The sequence below is a fragment of the Manis pentadactyla genome, chromosome 8, assembly GCF_030020395.1.
Source record: "Manis pentadactyla isolate mManPen7 chromosome 8, mManPen7.hap1, whole genome shotgun sequence".
In the NCBI taxonomy this organism is placed as follows: Eukaryota; Metazoa; Chordata; class Mammalia; order Pholidota; family Manidae; genus Manis; species Manis pentadactyla.
This window is the reverse complement of record NC_080026.1, coordinates 60,684,328-60,692,357: the sequence shown is the minus strand read 5'-3', so window position 1 is coordinate 60,692,357 and position 8,030 is coordinate 60,684,328.

Here is an 8,030-nt window from a genome sequence, read left to right as displayed (position 1 = left end):
ATTTTGTTTATGTGAGTAGATTCTCTTTTTTTCTTGATAAGTCTGGCCAGGGGTTTATCTATTTTGTTTATTTTCTTGAAGAACCACCTCTTGCTTTCATTGATTCTTTCTATTGTTTTATTCTTCTTGATTGTACTTATTTCCACTCTGATCTTTATTCTTTACCTCCTTCTACTAACTTTGGGCCCCATTTGTTCTTCCTTTTCTAGTTTTGTTTATTGTGAGTTTAGACTGTTCATATGGGGTTGCTATTCTTTCCTGAGGTAGGCCTGTATTACAATATACTTCCCTCTTACATGGCATTCACTGTGTCCCACAGATTTTTCGGTGTTGAATTATTGTTGTCATTTGTCTCCACATATTGCTTGATCTCTGTTTTTATTTGGTCATTGATCCATTGGTTATTTAGGAGCATGTTGTGATGTCTCCATGTGCTTGTGGGATTTCCCATTTTCTTTGTGTAATTTATTTCTAGTTTCATACCTTTGTGGTCTGAGAAACTGGTTGGTACAATTTCAATATTTTTGAATTTACCAAGGTTTTATTTTTTGGCCTAGTATATGATCTATTCTTGAAAATGTTCCATGTGCACTTGAGAATAATGTGTGTTCTGCTGCTTTTGGGTGTAGAGTTCTGCAAAATGTCTGTTAGGTCCATCTGTCCTAATGTTTTGTTAGTGCCTCTGTCTCCTTACTTATTTTCTGTCTGGTTGATCTGTCCTTTGGAGTGAGTGGAGTGTCAAAGTCTCCTAGAATGAATGCATTACATTCTATTTCCCCTTTTAGTTCTGTTAGTATTTGTTTTACATATGTAGGTGCTCCTGTGTTGGGTGCAAAGATATTTATAATGGTTATATCTTCTTGTTGGATCGACCCCTTTATCATTATGTAATGTCCTTTGTCTCTTGTGACATTCTTTGCTTTGAAGTGTATTTGGTCTAATACAAGTACTGAAATTCCCACTTTTCTCTCCCTATTAGTTGCATGAAATATCTTTTTCCATCCCTTCACTTTTAGTCTGTGTATGTCTTTGGGTTTGAAGTGAGTCTCTTGTATGCAGCATATAGTTGGGTCCTGTTTTTTTATCCATTCAGTGACTCTGTGTCTTTTGATTGGTGCATTCAGACCATTTATATTTAGGGTGATTATCGATAGATACGTACTTTTGCCATTGCAGGCTTTAGATTCATGGTTACCAAAGGTTCAAGGTTAACTTCCTTACTATCTAAGAGTCTAACTTAACTCACTTAGTATGCTATTACAGTCTAAAGGTTCTTTTTTTCCCCCTCCTTTTCTTCCTCCTCCATTCTTTATATATTAGGTATCATATTCTGTATTCTTTGTCTATCCCTTTTTATTACATCCAGTGACAGCTATTAAACTTTAGGAACACTTCCATCTATAGCAGTCCCTCCAAAGTACACTGTAGAGATGGTTTGTGGGAGGTAAATTATCTCAGCTTTGCTTATCTGGAAATTGTTTAATCCCTCCTTCAAATTTAAATGATAATCTTGCCAGATAAAGTATTATTGGTTTGAAGCCCTTCTGCTTCATTGCATTAAATATGTCATGCCACTCCCTCTGGCCTGTAAGGTTTCTGCTGAGAAGTCTGATGGTAGCCTGATGGACTTTTCTTTGTATGTGATCTTATTTCTCTGACTTCTTTTAATGGTCTATCCTTAAACTTGATCTTTGGCATTTTAATTATTATATGTCTTGGTGTTGTCTTCCTTGGGTCTCTTGTGTTGGGAGATCTGTGCACCTTCATATCTTGAGAGACTGTCTCCTTCCCCAGACTGGGGAAGTTTTCAGCAATGACCTCCTCAAAGACACTTTCTATCTATTGGCAGATCTGCTACCCAGGCCACTGCCGGAGGTACTATCTTCTCCTGTTTTAAAGGCCCACCCAGCTGTAATTAAGAAAATAAAAATGAAACAACTGTGGGCTCCTCATGGGGAGGATCATCCACCTCCCCAGGTTGTGGAGCACTCCATGCTCCACCCCTATACCCAGGATGAACTGGTAGACATGAGTGGTATAGGCAGAGGCCATCAGAATCTCTGCCTACATGGCTTTTACATCTCTGGGATAACGGGGTAGAAAACATTGTTGTGTTGGGTACTGAGATGAGTAGAATGGCTTTCCTAATGACTCACCCTTCCCTCTGGCAGCGGTTGCAAAATGCCCATCATGCCTCAGGAAATCAGACACTCCTGGAATGACTGACAGCTGCCATCAGGACAGTCTGGCCTAATCAGGGTGATTTACCATATTTTTGTAGTAGTTGGAAAATGTATGCAGAGCCCCAACAGTTACTGTGGGAATTAGGTATGAAAAACATCATCTATAATATGGACCCCCAGGGCCCTGATGAGGAGGTGTTCACTATAGGAATGAGAAACCTGGTGCTGCATACAGCTCCCACATCTCTCTTTGGGTCCCTAGTGAATACTCTTGCTTCCCACCTAGGGCAACCTGTAAGAGAGGCTACTTGTACTTTAGCAGATCTGGGGGAGATTGAAACAATAAGGGCATGGAGGGAAGTATGGGCCATGATGGAAAGGAGAAGTGCAAAAAGCCCCATGAAGGTCTTGAGGACCCAGATGTGGGTTGATTCAATAAAGGCTGGGTAGTGAAAGGAAAACTCGATGGGCAGCCCAATAGAATATTGTTAGAACTATGATACTAATTAAAGTCAGAGCAGCAGTTCCAGCTACTGAGGTCCAGGACACAGAAACCAGAGACAGGCCTCATGCCAGGCATGTGTCCCCGCAGAACTTCATGGGAGACAGTACTCAGGATTCGCCTGAGCCCTCACCCCCACAGGAGGATGATTGGGCATTGCAGTTCAACTGAGGGGGAATCAAAGTCCCCACCTTGGGGGACATGGTGGGGACCAGAGGCCACATGTAGAATTAGCGATTCATTGGTCCCCTGTGAATGTACAATGTGTCCTGGCACTGATGGACAGGAGCTGAGTGTTCTTTCATTCATGGCAACCCTGACTGCTTTCCCAGGACCCCTGCTGTGATAGATGACCATGGGGATGGGTAAGGCAGTTAGAGTGAAGAAAGCCCAAATGTCATTGGGGATAGGGCATTAACCCCCAAAGGAGTATACCATGTATATTTCTCCCATCCCTGAATATATTTTGGGGGTAGATAATCCTGCAGGCCCTGTGGTTAACAGACCAGTGCAGGTGAGTTCAGACTGAGGGTACGTTTGGCAAAGGCAGTTCTGAGGAGACATGCTAAGCACCCATCTGTATCTCTCCCTGTACCTTGTCAGGTGACAAATATTAAGCAGTATAAATTGCCAGGGGAGTACAAGGAAATTGGAGAAACTCTACAGGAGTTGGAGAGGGTTGGCATCATAAAGCCCACTCATAGTCCTTTGAATCCCCCAGTGTGGCCAGTGAGAAAGCCAGACAGCTCCTGGTGTATGACTGTAGACTACAGGAAATTTAATAAAGTCATACCCCCTTTGCATGCTGCTATCCCCTCCGTAGCAGACATTCTGGACACCCTCAGCCATGAACTGGAAATGTATCATTATGTAGTAGACCTTGCTACTGCTTTCTTCTCTATTGACATAGCACAGGAAAGCCAGGAACAGTTTGCCTTCATGTGGGAAGGCTGACTGTGGACATTCACTGTCCTTCCACAGGGATATCTCCACAGTCCCACCATCTGTGATGGACTTGTAGCCCAGGACTTGGCCACATGAAGGAAACCGCAAACAGTGCAGTTGTATCACTACATTGATATTATGCTCACGTCTGATTCTGTTGCATATTTAGAAGGGGCAGTTCCTAGACTGTTGCAATATCTATAGGAAAAGGATGGGCTGTGAACAGCACCAAGGTTCAGGGGCCCGGCTTGTTAAATTCTTGGGGGTTGTCTGGTCAGGTAAAACAAGTTGTTCCTGAAGCAGTTATAGACAATGTCTAGGCTTTCCCCACCCCTACCACTGTGGCAGTATTCCAAGAGTTTTTGGGTGTTTTGGGCTACTGGAGAGTGTTTATCCCACACTTGGCACAAATTCTGAAGCCCTTGTACCGGTTGGTATGAAAAGGCATCACGTGGGACTGGGGTGCGACATGTGCAGCTGCTTTTACTGATGTCAAGCGGGAAGTCAAAGCCATACAAGCCTTGCATATAATGGGCTCATCAAGGCCCTGTGAACTAGATGTTCATGTAACCGAAGATGGTTATGGATGGGATCTTTGGCAGCAGCTTAAACGGACATGCCAACCTATTGGATTCTGGTCACAACTATGGAAAGGAGCAGAGGTCTGGTACACCTTGATAGAGAAGCTACTGGCTGCTGTGTACCATGCCTTGCTGGCTACAGAGCCCATTGCTGGAACAGCTCTGACCAAGGTAATAACCACCTATCCCATTGCTGGGTGGATGCAAGACTGGAGCCAAAGGCCATGGAGTACCATGGCACAGACACATACACTGGTCAAATGGGGCACATATTTATAGCAGTGCAGCAGCACCCTCTCTACTAGCCCCTTAAGTTGAGAACTCCAATGCTTACTGGGGTCAGTGACCTATACAAGTGGAAAGCAGGAAGAATTTGCTTTTCAGCCCTTGGTAGCCAAGACTCCTTATCAGGAGGGAAAAGCCCCAATACCTGAAGATGCTTGGTACACAGCTCCAGTCCTGGGCAGCTCCCGAAGTGGAGGGCTGTGGCTTTTCATCCTAAGACTGAGACAATATGGATGGAGGATGGAGAGGGGAAGAGCAGTCAATGGGCTGAGTTGTGGGCAGTATGGCTCATGATCACCCAGGAGCCCTCCCCCATAGTTGTCTGCACTGACAGCTGGGCTATCGGGGCTTGACCCTGTGGCTACTGACACGGTATCATGCCAACTGGATAGTTGGTCACCAGCCCCTTTGGGACAAGAATTGTGGCAAGACTATGGGCTTCTGGTCAGACTAAGACTGTTACTATATGTCATGTGACTGGCCATTGGCATCCCAAGGGAATGATGAAGCACACACATAGGCCCAGGTGAGCTGGCTACAAGGAAAGCCTGCCTCTCATGTGTCCTAATGGCTGCACCAGTGTTTGTTGCACATGGGGCAAAAGACAATGTGGGCTGTAGCCCATTGGTGGGGCTTGCCACTGACCTTTGAAGAAGTCAGCAGAGCCCGGAAGGAGTGCCTTGTGTGCTCTAAGAGGGACTTACACCGAGTCCCACAGAAACATGAGACAATAGTAAGGGGCCAATACCCCTTGTCAGGTGGCAAATAGACTATATTGGGCCTCTGCCCATATCAGAAGGATATCAGTATGCCATGACATGTGTGGACACAGTACTGGACTATTGGTTGCTTTTCCTGCACATCGTGAAGATCAGCAAACCACCAAGAGGGGCGTGGAGCATCTTTTTGCAGTCTATGGCCAGCCACAGGTGATTGAAAGTGATCAAGGCACCCACTTTAATGGACATGCTTTACAAGAATGTGTACAGCAATTAGAAATAAAGTGGAAATTTCATGTACCTCATAATCCTACTGTGGCAGGCATGATAGAGAGGTACAATGGTTTATTGAAATCTCGCCTGAAGTCGGACACCAGCAGTCTACGGGGTTGGTCAGTTCACCTATGGACAGTGCTGTGGTGTTTGATTTGAGCCCTTTGGATATGCTCACACACCTTGGTGCCTCTCCTCTACAATTGTAGATCCAAACCAAAGATGAGCTATTGAAGCCAGGATATGGCCAGCAGAGCAACTTCCTGCTGCCAGCCCCTACTGCCTTAAGCCCTGGAGATGCTGTTGAATGGACCTGGCCCTGGACATTTTGACCCATAGACCAGCAATGGCTGGCCCTTCTGCCTCCTTGGGGAAAAGGCCTGGAAGCTGGCCTCATCTGTATTCCTGGAGTAACAGCTGAATGGCCCCCAATGATCACGGTAGTATACCCAAAACATCTAGGAGGTAAGAGCATCTTGCGGGGAAGTTTTGTTTTATCTTTATGGCCAGTGCATGTACCTCCCATAGCCCTATATATCAACCTATATGTAACTCCCACAGGGAGGGGGCTGAAAGTCTGGTATACTAGACCAGGACAAGATCCCATTCCTGCCACTGTTTTGTCACAGGACCACTCTCTTGCATGTATCCTACCTGATGGACAAGATTTGCCTTATGCTGGTGTCATTAAAACATGTATCTTATCGCCCTTAAGGTTATTTTCTCCTACAGTCCTTGTGGCCTGAATGCGCCCCCTGGCTGCAGCTGCCGCATGATGATTGCTCTGAACCCTCAGCTACTGCCTGCCTATGGAATGGATGAGCTATGGACTTAATGGGCATAAGATTTTTAAACTTGCTGAATCCTCCAGCTTGAGGATTCTCATGTTTTGTTCTTTTTCTGGCATCATTAATATACACTTAATTTGAACAACATTGTGGTTGCTATACTGCCTTCCCAATGCTCCCTCTACATTACGTGTGCTATGTCCCTTTCTCCCCTTATCCCTCCCTTCCCACACATCCTCCCAAGTCCCTTTCCCTTTGGTAACTGTTAGTACATTCTTCAGTTCTGTGAGTCTGCTGCTGTTTTGTTCCTTCAGTTTTTGCTTTGTTCTTATACTCCATGGATCAGTGAAATCATTTGGTACTTGTCTTTCTCCACTTGGCTTACTTCACTGAGCATAATACCCTCTAGCTCCATCCATGTTGTTGCAAATGGTATGACTTGTTTTCTTCTTATAACTGAATAATATTCCATTGTGTATATGTACCACATCTTCTTTATCCATTCATCTACTGATGAACACTTAGGTTGCTCCCAGGTCTTGGCTGTTGTAAATAGTGCTGTGATAAACATAGGGGTGCATCTGTCTTTTTCAAACTGGGATCCTGCATTCTTAGGATAAATTCCTAGGAGTGGAATTCCTGGGTCAAATGGTATTTCTATTTTTAGTTTTTTGAGGAACCTCCATACTGCTTTCCACAAAGGTTGAACTAATTTAGATTCCCACCAGCAGTGTAGTAGGGTTCCCCTTTCTCCACATCCTCGCCAACGTTTGCTGTTGTATGTGTTTTGGATGCTGGCCATCCTAACTGGTAAGAGGTGATATCTCATTGTGGTTTTAATTTGCATTTCTCTGATGATTAGGGATGTGGAGCATCTTTTCATGTGCGTGTTGGCCATCTGAATTTCTTCTTTGGAGAAGTGTCTGTTCAGATCCTCTGTCCATTTTTTAATTAGGTTATTTGCTTTTTGTTTGTTGAGGTTCATGAACTCTTTGTGTATTTTGGATATCAGCCCCTTATCAGATATGTCATTTATGAATATATTCTCCCATACTATAGGATAACTTTTTGTTCTACTGATGGTGTCCTTTGCTGTACAGAAGCTTTTTAGTTTGATATATTTCCACTTGTTCATTTTTGCTTTTGTTTCCCTTGCCCATGGAGATATGTTCATGAAGAAGTTGCTCATGTTTATATTCAAGAGAGTTTTGCCTATGTTTTCTTCTAAGAATTTTATGGTTTTGTGACTTACATTCAGGTCTTTGATCCATTTGGATTTACTTTTGTGTATGGAGTTAGATGGGAATCCAGTTTCATTCTCTTACATATAGCTGTCCAGTTTTGACTACAGCAGTTGGTGAAGAGGCTGTCATTTCCCCATTTATATCTGTGGCTCCTTTATCATATATTAATTGACCATATATGCTTGGGTTTATATCTGGACTCTCTATTCTGTTCCACTGATCTACGGGTCTGTTCTTGTGCCAGTAACAAATTGACTTGATTACTGTGGCTTTTCATAGAGCTTGAAGTTGCGGAGAAAAATCCCCCCTGCTTTATTCTTCCTTCTCAGGATTGCCTTGGCTATTTGGGGTCTTTTGTGGTTCCATATGAATTTTAGACCTATTTGTTCCAGGTCATTGAAGAATGCTGTCAGTATTTTGATAGGGATTGCACTGAATCTGTAGATTGCTTTAGGAAGGATGGTGATTTTGACAATATTAATTCTTCCTACCCAAGAGCATGGGATGAAT